This window comes from Solanum tuberosum, unplaced genomic scaffold (assembly GCF_000226075.1).
Source record: "Solanum tuberosum cultivar DM 1-3 516 R44 unplaced genomic scaffold, SolTub_3.0 scf00026, whole genome shotgun sequence".
NCBI classification, from domain to species: domain Eukaryota; kingdom Viridiplantae; phylum Streptophyta; class Magnoliopsida; order Solanales; family Solanaceae; genus Solanum; species Solanum tuberosum.
The window spans coordinates 655,211-667,789 of NW_006238952.1; the positions used below are offsets into that span (position 1 = coordinate 655,211).

General features: G+C 30.7%; 1 long non-coding RNA gene across 1 annotated transcript; it reads right to left on the reverse strand.

Moving 5' to 3' along the window:
- Nucleotides 1-7,331: 7,331 nt before the first annotated feature.
- On the reverse strand, nt 7,332-10,639 carry LOC102587544 (uncharacterized). Its single transcript, XR_001472735.1, has 2 exons — nt 10,372-10,639; nt 7,332-7,617 (listed from the first exon to the last, which is right to left on the reverse strand). It is a non-coding gene; the product is annotated as an uncharacterized lncRNA (long non-coding RNA).
- Between the last annotated feature and the right edge of the window lie 1,940 nt (nt 10,640-12,579).

Genomic DNA, 12,579 nt, shown 5'->3' on the forward strand with positions numbered 1-12,579 from the left:
AATTAATAGGGGTAAAATAGTAAATTCACTATGTCAATAATTGTTTTCTTAATAGGTGTATCAATTCAAAAGTAGATAGATAATTAGGGATATGGGGTATTTCATTAGAGGTAAAAGATGATTTTTTAAGTATATTATTTCTAATTATAATAAGATGTTATTCTATTTAGAACATATTAAAAAAATAAATAAGATGTCACATAAAATTAGGTATTTATGATTATTTTTTTTTAAAGATGTGCTAAGCTAATATTACTGAATAAATAAAAAATAAACGGACGAAGAAGAAGTAATAAAAAAGTGTTCTAGTAGTACAATTGGAAGTAGAGACCAAATTTGTCAATTAATTAAACTCCTAAAAATAATAAAAATGTATAGTAGTAGTACAAAAGGAGATACAAAAATATTGGGAGAGAGAGAGGAGATGAGGTGTTGGTGAGTCATTACATGTGGCTGACTATGTTTGTACACTTTGGGAAGTGTGAAAAGTAGTAAGCGTCGGTGAATAGCCACATTTGTTTTAGATATAATAATAATAATAATAATAATGTATATCCACTGGATGTCGTATGCATCGTAACGCATACACGGTTTCATTTTGGATTATTAACACTTTTTTCCGCGGTTTAGAGTTTGAAGTTTACAACGAAACTATTACGAAATTACTTGGTTACTAACAGGAAACGGGCTTTTCAGTACAAAACTTTTTCCTAATGGATAAGGGGATTACAAGTCACGTTTTAGGATAAGTGAGAAGATTATTAGTTATTAGTATATACATAGAAAATAGGGTAAAAAAGAGAAGATTTGTTTTAATCGTAACAATTAGGAAGTTATTGCGGAGATTTATGTAACTAGAGTTTTGGTGGAGGTTTAGCTTACTTAGTACCTTTGTTAAAGGGTGATTAGGAGATTGAGTGTTCTTTAGGATAATTTACATTGGTTTAAAAAAAACAATTAGGAAGATTTAAAGAAAGATGAATAGTTAGAATTACACAATTTGATCTTTTTTTTTCTACCCTAAAATAAGAAAAGGAAAGAAAGAAAACAGATGTAATTATTATCAATATTTTTATTTTATTATTTTTGAGAAAATACAAAAGTAAGAAAATGTTCAGAAAGCAGGGAGTGAGTATTTCATCAAAATAAAAAAACTAATGATAACGATATACTAAAAAATAATAAATATAATTTGATGGATAAACGACTGTTGACAAGTTATTATATAATTGGATAAGTATTCAAAGCATGAATTCAAATTTGATTATATTTCTATCATTAATTATGTTAACTGTTCGAGTCACGTGAAAGAATAAGCAACGTAGACTGCAAGAACATCGCTATTGATCTTTATGATGGAATAGAGTAGGTAGGTGGTTGGGCGTAGGGGGGGGGGGATTTCAAGAGGTTTTAAAACAAAAATTGGTGAAAAAAGAATTTTAGAAATCGATCAAGAAAATTTCACTTAACTTGAAATAACATACTTAAATTTTACTTCATAAAAAATGGAAATGAATAATAAAAATATAGGAATACTATAGTTTTAATTTTAATACTAAAAATGAACTTACACTTTTTAGAGAAATAAATATATCATAGGTAAATTAATAAATGAATTTGTTATAAATTCCACTAATTTTATTGATTTTCAACCAATATTAGCCTTCCCTTTTTTTTCTTTTTTTCTGTTTTTGGCAGTGAGTATCTTGCACCAATAACGTGAAAGTGAACCTTGATTGATACCTTTGGCACCACATGCTAAATTAGTAGATAAAATGCGAAAAAAATATTCCAATAAAACAAAATTTAATAAAGGAGTTGGTGGCGAATAAATATTTTGTTTAAATATACCCTCGCTGTCAGTAATGGACATTGATATTTTTTATTTTAATTTTGGCGCTGAAGGTAGCTGATATTTATTTTTTGGAATTATTATTATTATTATTATTATTATTATTGTTATTATTCACCTTATTTATTCGATACGCTAAATTCAGCAATTGATGGAAAATAATTTGAGCATTACTCCTAATAATTTATTGGGAAAAAAGAAGGTCCGCATCATTCAAGAAATGACAAGTTTTTGTGTTTTATAGAGATAGTGATATTAATAAATATCTATTTAATTTGTTAATTTAGTATTGCATAAAATGTTCTTTTTACCTTAAATTGTTAATAATATCTTCCTCCAAACAAGTGGATTCTACACGTAAGCTCATTGATCTTTAATAAATGATATCCCAAAATATATCCGTATCACTTGTTGCAACTTGCTATTGATAGACGATGGTTTGATACGAACCTTTACATGTCTTCTGTAATATTGAGATAATATCTTCGTACCTTATATTCCCTGCGTTCGAATTGATGTGGTATTTTTTATTTTTAAAAAACTAAACAGTTTAAGTTTGATCAAAAATTTGTGTTGGGTTTAGGATCTTTTTTTTCCCCTTCTTATGTGGATAAATAAAAGTCTTATTAGGATCAGCCCACTTTAGCCCATAACCCAAATATTATGTGATATATATAAGGTTTATTTGGTCTTATTTTCAGAAACACGAGAGAAAAATCAAAAGAGATTCGTTTTAGAGATTGAGAGAAAAATCTCGTTTTTGCTTCTGAAAATTGTCTGCTTCAGACAAAGTTTGCTGCTTCTTTAACCGTTGGATCGTGCTCAAATTTGAACTGGAGGTTCTCAGCATTTGGTTCTTGCAATTCAACGGTGGAGATCGGATTTGGAGTTCTGTAGCTTCTGATTTTGGAGCGTGAACAGTAGCTCATTTTTGGGTGAAATCTCTTCTTTAATTCTCTAGTTTTGGTGCAATCTTGTTTTGTTGTTGCTCGTTGTTTGGCGCTTGTTTTGTGGCCAATTTTGTAACTCTTGGTGTTTATAGTGGAGCTTTTGATCCTGTGGTTTTTTACTCTTCACATCGAAGGGTTTTCCACGTAAATCGTTGTGTCTTGTGTGATTGGATTATTCTTATCTTGTTATTTTTGTTCGATTGATATAATTGTTGTCCATTCATCGTATTGCTTGATTTGGTTTGTCTTCTCTTGGGTCAAATTGAAAGGGAAAGTTAAACTTGGGTATTATTCCATTGTAATCCTGTCGGGCATTCTTGTTAGTGCCTTGCCTTTCCCAACAATTTGTGCATGAAATCTTTAACTTTTTTGAAACAAAATTTTTATATTTGTAAATTACGTAAAAAGAACTATAAGTCACAATAATTGACAATTCAAAATATTAAAAATATATATGAAAAATTTTACAATCAAAGATAGATCTGTTTGAATCTTGAAATCCAAAATGTGTCATATAAATTATGACGCAACGTGTAATGAACCTAATTCTCAGCATAAACTCATAAGGAAATTCCAATTACACAATGGCAATTCTGGGAAGTAACAATAGTTAAACAACTTAACTAAAGGATAATAGGAACTAGAAAGAGACGAGAAGCTAGATACACAGAGGGAATGAGGGAATGTAGACTCTTCATAACAATTTGCATAAATCATTCTTTTTCATTCTTCGTCCTTTTATCTAGTTGTTAATTTGAGTCTGGGTCTCAAATCAACCTTCGTGAAGGCCTTCCAATTTTGTTGCTTCTTTTCGACCCAATAATTAGTATTTAGTTGTATGAAATCCATATAGTTATTGACGTTGAGCTGAGGCTGGTTCATAACACAAATAGTAAGCTTGTTATTACCACTACTCTAACTAATATTTTATCTAGAGGATGATTTTCAAAAGGTAAAATATTTCATGATTTTTTCTTCCACGATACTGTAGTATGATATATTTTCTTAAGCATTAATTCAAAACAATATATTTCAAAAGTTTTTATTCTTCCTTAAATTATGTTGTCTTAATGAAATTGCGCTACATAATTTAAGATTGAGCGAATAATATACTTTTCACATTGCGTATAAATTATATATGATCCTAATATTTTGAAGAGGTCGACCATATACTAGCTATAATGCATGTATTATTATTATTTTTGCCATAGTTTGAGACAAATTTGGTCAAAGTTGTATTTCGAATTCAGAAAAATCATGCTATCTAACAATTAAGACAATACATTTCACTTTCACAAAACAAAACGTTGACGAAGAAAGTTTTTAAAGAAGACTAGAGCATCCATATATTTATCATCCAATTTAAAGATATTTGTCTTCAAACACTTGGAAGAAAATTAATCTATGAAAGTTACGTTGTAACCACACCACTACAACCAATCAGGTCACAATATTAGTCATACATCTTATTTAGTATTATTGGGTGTATAATTGATACACAACAAGTCATGATATTAACAATACACGAGTTATTACTATATGGATAAGTATGTGTAAAGACAGAACAACTATTAATACGATTCAAACCAAAACATGGATATGAAATGGTTCCAACATAATCTTATCATTCCGTATACATTCTATTTAGTACTATTCTTATAACTCTTGATAAGAATATTTGAAATGTTTTGCACAAAAGATACTAATATTTATTGTCTAATATTTGATTATCAAGCAAAAAATATTGTTCAAAGATATTGACGAATGGAGAGGATACAATCAATAATGAGCGCCATTCATGAATTTTTTTTTTATATTTGTTTATCAAGAAAGTTGTTTTCTTCATTTTTTAAAAACTTGCTTTTGAGAAAAATATTTTCCAAAAATGAGATAATTGGAACAGAAAAATATGTTTTTCCCCCTACCAAACACTCCCAAAAAGTAAGTCTTGTTTCCACTTTACATGGTTTGTTTGGGATACCTATTTCATAAATGGCCTCCTCTTTTTTTCCTTTTTCTTTTACAATTTATGAACTTTTTTTATCACGGTGTAAAATTACTTTTTAGAAATTAAAAATTAATGAGAAAATACTAGACCATGATATTTTATTTTTATTTTTGTAGAAATTAGCTTTTTGAGTTAAATAGATACTAATATTATATAGGACTTATATCCACATGAACCCCCAAAATATAATGATGGATAAAAAAGGATGAAGGGAATCAGCCGTTTCGAAGCCCACAAACTAAAAAGACTTCAAAGTTTGGGCTGCTCATTAACAAGTGTATTGTAGGCCCATGTAAAGGATCCAATAATTGGTGGAGAGGATTTTCTAGACCATTCTTTCGGGGAAACTATGCAGAATAACAAACATTTAACCTATATTAGATATTACTAGATAAGCACGGGCCCAACAAATTTGCATTCTTAAGGGTCGTTTGGTAGAGTGTATTAGCAAAAATAATTCATGCATTAACTCTGTGTATTAGTACTCCCTTGTTTGGTACACTTTTTCATATTATATATAACTAATGCAAGCATTTAGTTATACACTCTATTGTGTATTGAAGAGTGTATTACTATTACCATGGATTTCTAGGTATTAGTAATGCAAAGAGATTTAATACATGCATTAGCATAGTTAAAAACTCAACTCCCCTCAAAAGCACTTTTACATCTTCTCCACCATAATTGTGAAGGATATTTTTGTAAATAAATATTTTTATACAATGCATACTATTTTTATTACACCAAATTAAACAATACATAAAAAATAATCTATGCATAACTAATACAAGCATTACTAATGCAAGTATTACTAATACACTCTATTGAACATTACGTTTATACACTCTGCCAAACGACCCCTAAGTAATTTGTCCTTGTTTGGTGCTTGTAGGTTGCAATTTAGAATGTGATTTCTCGTTGTTTGCACAAACTCAATATTATAAAATTGTGATCTAGAATGTGACTCTCGTTGTTTGGTGATGAGCTGTAATACAAATCCAATATTATAAAAGTTGGAATTATTATATTTAATTAAAATCCCATTTGACTTAATTTTAAAAAAAAATAGCTTTTTAAAAGTAGTTTATAGAAAATTAAATTTTAGTAACTTTTGAATTGAAAAATGAAAAGTAGGTGAATACATACTTTTAATTTTTTAGAAATTATTTTATATTTATTTTAGGTTATTTTTAACTTTATCAAAGACTCTAAAAAATTAAAAATGACTTAAAAATAGATTTGACCAATTTTTAGTGGATCCAAGCTCTTAAGCAAACGTTTTGATTACCTTTATGAGCGACGTTTGGTCTTTAAATTCTTTTTATTAATATTATTCCACATTTATTGACTTACAAAGATTTGTAGATGTAAATGTTTACTTTCTCGGCAGATCTTGATGAGTCGGACATGGTTCGAGTGACACAACACTAGGGTGTCAAATAGGCGGGTTGGGTTGAAATTAGAGATATTAAAATGGGTTGAAATAGAAATCGAATTGGGTCTTGACCCGCCCAAGTTGACTTTGGGCTCAAATGGGCTAAAAAAAGGGTTGAATCTTGATCCGTCCAATTTGACCCGCTTAATCTCAATAATTTTAACATAGTCACAATTTAAATTTCAACTCAAGATTATTATTTTTTAAAAGTAACAAATGGATAGATAAATCCTAAAAGATGTTAAATAGATAATAATTCATACCTTCAATATAAAAACATATCTTAATAAAGAGTTTTAAAACGGGTTGAAATTGGAGATTGAATTGGACTCAATTGAGGATTCTCTTAAAATGGGTTAAGCTTGAATGAGTTGAGATTGAACCCAATCAAAATTATCTTGAGCCCAACCCTTAAAATTCTGAGCGGATTGGACGAATCATTTTTGACACCCCTAGCGTGCACCATTCGTCGCATTGTTTAGGTCAGTAACCGAAACTTTATCAACTTTCATTGTCTTACAAGGTTAAGCCAAAAATAAATATTAATCATAATTATGCTTCCCCTGCTTAGCGAACTTTAAGAGCAGAGCACTGTAAATGTATCAAAGATTCGCAACACACAAACATTAAAATATGTCATTCAAATGAAATTTATTATGAAAAATTGCTAATATTAGTGGAGAAATTGATGCATGTAAGTGATCGCCAAATCATATAACAAAAACATCGCATACTAATTGTTGCATATTATATACCCATATTACGTACAAAATATCACGCTCCGAAATGTAGTGTTGCTACGTCGGAACGGTCGGTAGCTGCTTAGTCTCATCTGAGAGTTTAATCTCCTTACTCCTTACTGCTTTAGAGATTCTTTACCGGTGACCCAGTTGATTCGGCCCCCACCATATGTACTTTTAATATATCCATCTGAGTATGCGAAGTGCGACATTCACTTATTCATTGACATGAGAGTGTAAATAATATACATACACTACATATAAGCCAACGCTGATGTATTCTACGAATGCTTCGACAAAAAAAGTAGACTCAAGGTTATTTAAACCTAACTTCTTAAGAGCAATATGAATCAAGCGTGAAGCGGTAATATATTCCAGTAGGAAGGCACAATCATTCCACCTTTCTTTACCCAGATGCAAATCCAGCTCTCATTCACATTACACCCAGGAGTATATATTTAGCAACGATAGTTGGAAGGCAGAATAGAAAAATCCAATCAATAAACAACATCAAACCACTTCCTGCAACAAAATAACAGATCTCCTAATTGGTATGGAAGTGTTCTTCAAAAAAATCTCTTGATCTTCTCCTCGTAATTTGGTAGTTTCTCAGGGCAAACCTCAAAGAAATCCTGAAGCAAATTATGAATCCTTAAAGCTTTAGTACTCATTAAAAAAAAGGGGCTGACTTGTTTCCATACACTGAGGAAAGGTTTCAGATTGTAACTTTAACATACAATGTATGAATATTGGTGATCTTTCCGAATTATATTCAACTCCTCAATAGTCTCATAAAATGTAGGCATCAAGTCTCTAGCAGAGCATTCCAAGTTCCGATTTTTTTCATATAGTAATTAAGAAGGCAGGACAAAACCAGCAATCAACTTGTAACCACTCTTAGGGTTGGTTCATTATTTTACTCCTTGTTCAATTTGGACCAATGATAATACATCCTTATCAATGTAGGATTTTCATCTATCAATGACAACATAAAAAATATATCTACCTGTTCAATTTCTAACCCCAAAATACCAAGAGAGTTGGCAACAAATTAGATTAGTAGTATTAATTGAAAAGTAATTTATCCACTTAGCCAGAATTTACAAATGTGAGATCCTTGTTCAGAGAACTCAAAAACTTATCGAAAGGTATTGGAGGGAACATGGAAGAGATAAACTGCCCTGATACCTGGCGATTTTTTTTGAATCGGTATTTTTAAAGGGGGATTTTCTGTTCCTCACAGATAATTTATACATATATAATTCTTAGCCTGATCTTTACCAGCAAGCTTGTCAAGAGACACAAATTTCTTTGGATCATGGTGCTGAGGAAGCCTATGGTCCTCATCGCTGTCATCCATGTACCATACATATATGACGTCCCCTCTTGGATTATACCGGAATTGAAAAATTAAGAGAGCTTGCGAATAATTCTCCATTTTCTTTTCTAACTAATCAATTTTTATGATAAATTATACTTTGTTATTATGTGTAAAGATTCATCCAAAACCAACATTAAGATCATTCTCCTCTTTGCAAATGTAGGGGGCAAGTAACTCCATCAAAGTAACCAAATCATATACAGTTAACACGTTAAACGAAAAATTCAAAAGGTATAACCATATGTATGAGGAAATACATAATTACCCCATGGAACTTATACCTTTTTTTTAAGTAGACACCTTAAGTTTGCGGGGGTCCTATTACCCCACAAAACCATCCAAAAGCACAATAAATACATCATTTTTTCACCATCAGTGCTCTCAATTCAAGAGCGTGTGCCACACCTCCAACCCATTTAACAAAGGCTGGGTTTTATCCTAACCCATTCATTTTTTAACCCATAACCCAAATCCTAAGAAACTTCCAACCCATTTCACTTTCACCTACCCTCGTCTCTCTTTGACCGATCAAAACCCTAAGAAACTTCATGAGGCGAAGCTAGTTGGTACCATTGCTAGTTGAAATTTGTTGAATAGTGGTGTCGGAACGAAGAAGTGAAGGCTCATAGGTTAGTTATTTGAAATTTTTTTGAAAAGAAGTTTATTTGACATTGTAAGTGAATTTTGTAGTGATTCATATATTTTGAAAATGGGTTTTATTGAAAAGTCAGAAATTCGAAGGTTGTTGATGAATTAATGTAGTACTCATCTTGCGAAAGTGAATCAAAGTTAGAGAAATATTGCAGTCCTTACTCGCCATAACACTGTAGCAGCTTCAATGGCTGTCAATGGTGTTTGAATTAATTTTGGGGAAGATGGGTTTTAAAAAAATAAATAAAGAATTCAATTTACAATGCCACATGGCTGCTTTATATTGGTTTGGGGTTAAAAAAAGTAAAGAATTCAATTTACAATGCCACATGACTGCTTTATATTGGTTTGGGGTTATTTTTTAAAATACTCACGCGCCTCGAAAACGTGAAAACACAACAGATGCGGAAGCGGGTCAAAATGCTATATTTAGTCTGGTCAAAAATAGTTTAATGGGTTAATAGGACTTCCGCAAACTTTAAGTGTCTACTTCAAAATAAGGTATAAGTTCAATGGGGACTTTATGTATTTCCTCCATATGTATTGATAGTAACATAGTAAAATTAGAAGTATATAGTATAGCTAGTCTGCCCCTAACCCTGAATCAAACAAAGGAGGCAAACAACAACAATGACATACCAATGCAATTCCAGAAGTAGAATTGGGTCTAGGGAGGATGGTGTGTATGCATACTTACCCTTACCTTGGGAAGGTAGAGAGGTTGTTTCTGATAGACTACGGCTCAAGTAAAGCATATAATAAAAATGGAGGCAAGGAACCAATCTTTGGTGGAAATCTGCCATCTTTCACTCAACAAAGTAACAATAGTGTCTTCCAGACTGCGTGTCCATAATCCATTCATGATCACAATCAGTTTTTACATGAGACAACTTTTAGGTTCATCAAGATTTCTCATCCTGAAAGACAACTCAAAATTGTACTTCTTGTATGGTTTTGTGTTAAAACCAAATAATCCAAATCATACAAAAATATCAAATAAAACCATCAGAAAGTTCTTTTGAAGTTACTAATCACCATAATCTATGTTGCCAGGGCTTGTACTCTGCAAGACCATCTGATTGTACCTCGTATTCATGCCTCAAAGAGAATGTAAGTGTGAAGAAACTTATATGAACAACTAACCATTGAGAGTTGTAATGTATTCATCTACCTTATCACAAACACTGATGCAGCTAGCAAAGAATCTGAAAATTAAGATATGTGATAGAAAAGAAAAAGGCATTTATGAAAAGTTCATGAGTGACAACAAACACTATTTTTCAGTGAATGCAAGCATATGAAAAAAATCGCAGACATATTAAGAAGGGGAAATTTAAGTGAAATAAGAACTCACCTTACCCACGGAAGAGCTAAACTCTAAATCGATGAAAAATTAAGAGAATTTTAAAAAAATTCTAAATCCAAAACTTTAGTGAATCTTCTTCTTATTGAAATTTCGAAGAGGAGTAAGAGATTCATATATTCCTTTGATTTTACCTTACCCAGTTGCCCTCTTACGGTTAACAGTAAAGATGAGGAATGAGAAATTATGGAGAGACATATGAAGAAAATGGAAGAATGATCCAGAAGCGTAGTAGAGGAAAAGAATTGAAGAAAAAGACGGAAATACCCTTACTTTTGTTTTAAATAACTAAAGTAGAACCTTGTCCAACTTCTATAGCGCGATGTACAATAAATTTATGATGTGGTCGTCCTGACATCATGCTTCTATATAGTGTGTGTAGATAGAAATATCTACAGTTAAAGAAAATTATAACAAGCTGTTATAGTTTTCCCGAATCTTGTTATTCGCTTGATTTGTATAAATTCAGAATTTATATTATTCGTTTCTTGATTGTATAAATTCAGAATTTTGTTTATGTCTACCCTAGCTATTTATTTACGATTTACGAAAAAATCATAATAAATTACCCTATTTGTATATTGGCAAGCAAAATGTATAAACGGAGTACTAAAAAATTCCTAAATGTATAAATACATAATTTGTATACTTATCCTTTTGTATATTCACAAGCGAAATATACAAATTGACACAAATATACAAACCGCAACCTCCATAGCAAACATAACTATAGCTATAGCTACAAAGCCTTCTTATTCCTTTTATGTTTTTCATTTCTAAAATTTTCTCCTTTTTTGGGGGTTAAAAAGATTATCTAGATCTATAAACAAACAAATAAATACTCCTTTTTAAAAAAAAATTACTTGACTCTTATATAAAAATAGATATTTAATTTATTTTTCTATTTTAATAGATCAATAGATATTTATTACTTTTTTCTCATTATTTTTTAATTATAAAATAACTAAATAAAATAGTAATAGATAAATATAAAGTTTCAAAACATCATCAATAAAGTCAGTTTAGTACAAAATACTTTCAATTAAAATTTTCTTAGTAAATGTGTTTGATCAATATGTAGGGACGATAATGGTATGGGACAAGTACGGGGCAAAACCGCATAAACCTGCTAAAACTTCAACCTGCCCCACTCAGCCCTCCAGCACATAAATTCTGTCGGTATAATTTGCTACTTTTTACTAAGAAAACTGCTAAATATGATTTACCTGTATCTAAATCCTTCCCAACAGAATTATTTTTTCTACTTTCTTCACAGCAATTGTTTTACAATTTATATTAACTTTTCAGTTAATGATAATCTAAAATAAACTCAATCCTCAAAGTTTTGTTTTATCATATGAGAAATACTTTGACGAAGTTATCATCTAAAATAGCAATTCATGATGTAATTAAACATAAATTTAAGGCAGCAATGCCCTGGCTCCCACCCTATCCCCCAAAAAGAAGTTATTTTAGAAAAGCAACCGAGATAATATTATCTCATATCGTCACTCAATTTTGAATAGTTCACTCAAAAAGTCAGTCAACTTTGAATGATTCAAATAGAAAGTCACTCAACTTTATTTTATAACTCAAAAGTCACCTAACTATTGATACTTCACTCAGATCCATCCTACGCTACCAAGGTTTAGGTCCACCCGACTCTCGCTCTACTCCATTACCATTTCGATCAATACAGATCAATTAATATAATTCGAAAATCTTTTAATTAGAAGTCAACAGAGGAGACAGACTTTATCTTCAATTGTTGGATCATTTAAGGGTGAGTTTCAAACAAACTGCCAACCACTTTTAACATAATGAATTATGATCCAATACTTTGAATGTAAGTCAATAATTGAACCAATTAAGCACATTTTTTACCCACCAATAGTGCTAAAAGAATACTTAGGTCAAATTATTAAAATATGTGTGGGAATTCCATTGGTTGAGCATGTTGTCTGTTGATTGGCAAATTCAAGGTACAAAGAAAAAATTTCAAAAAAATAACAAGGTTTGGCAATAGATGGATATATTATTTATTACTATTATTTAAAATTTTGTAGAAAAGTTAATGCTTTCTGCAAAATCTATTATTATCCGTTTATAAAAGGTCAAAATTTATTTTTTAGTGTCATTCTCCAAAATTTCAAGCATAACAACAAGGTATCACTACATTGAAGCACCGCATAATATTTT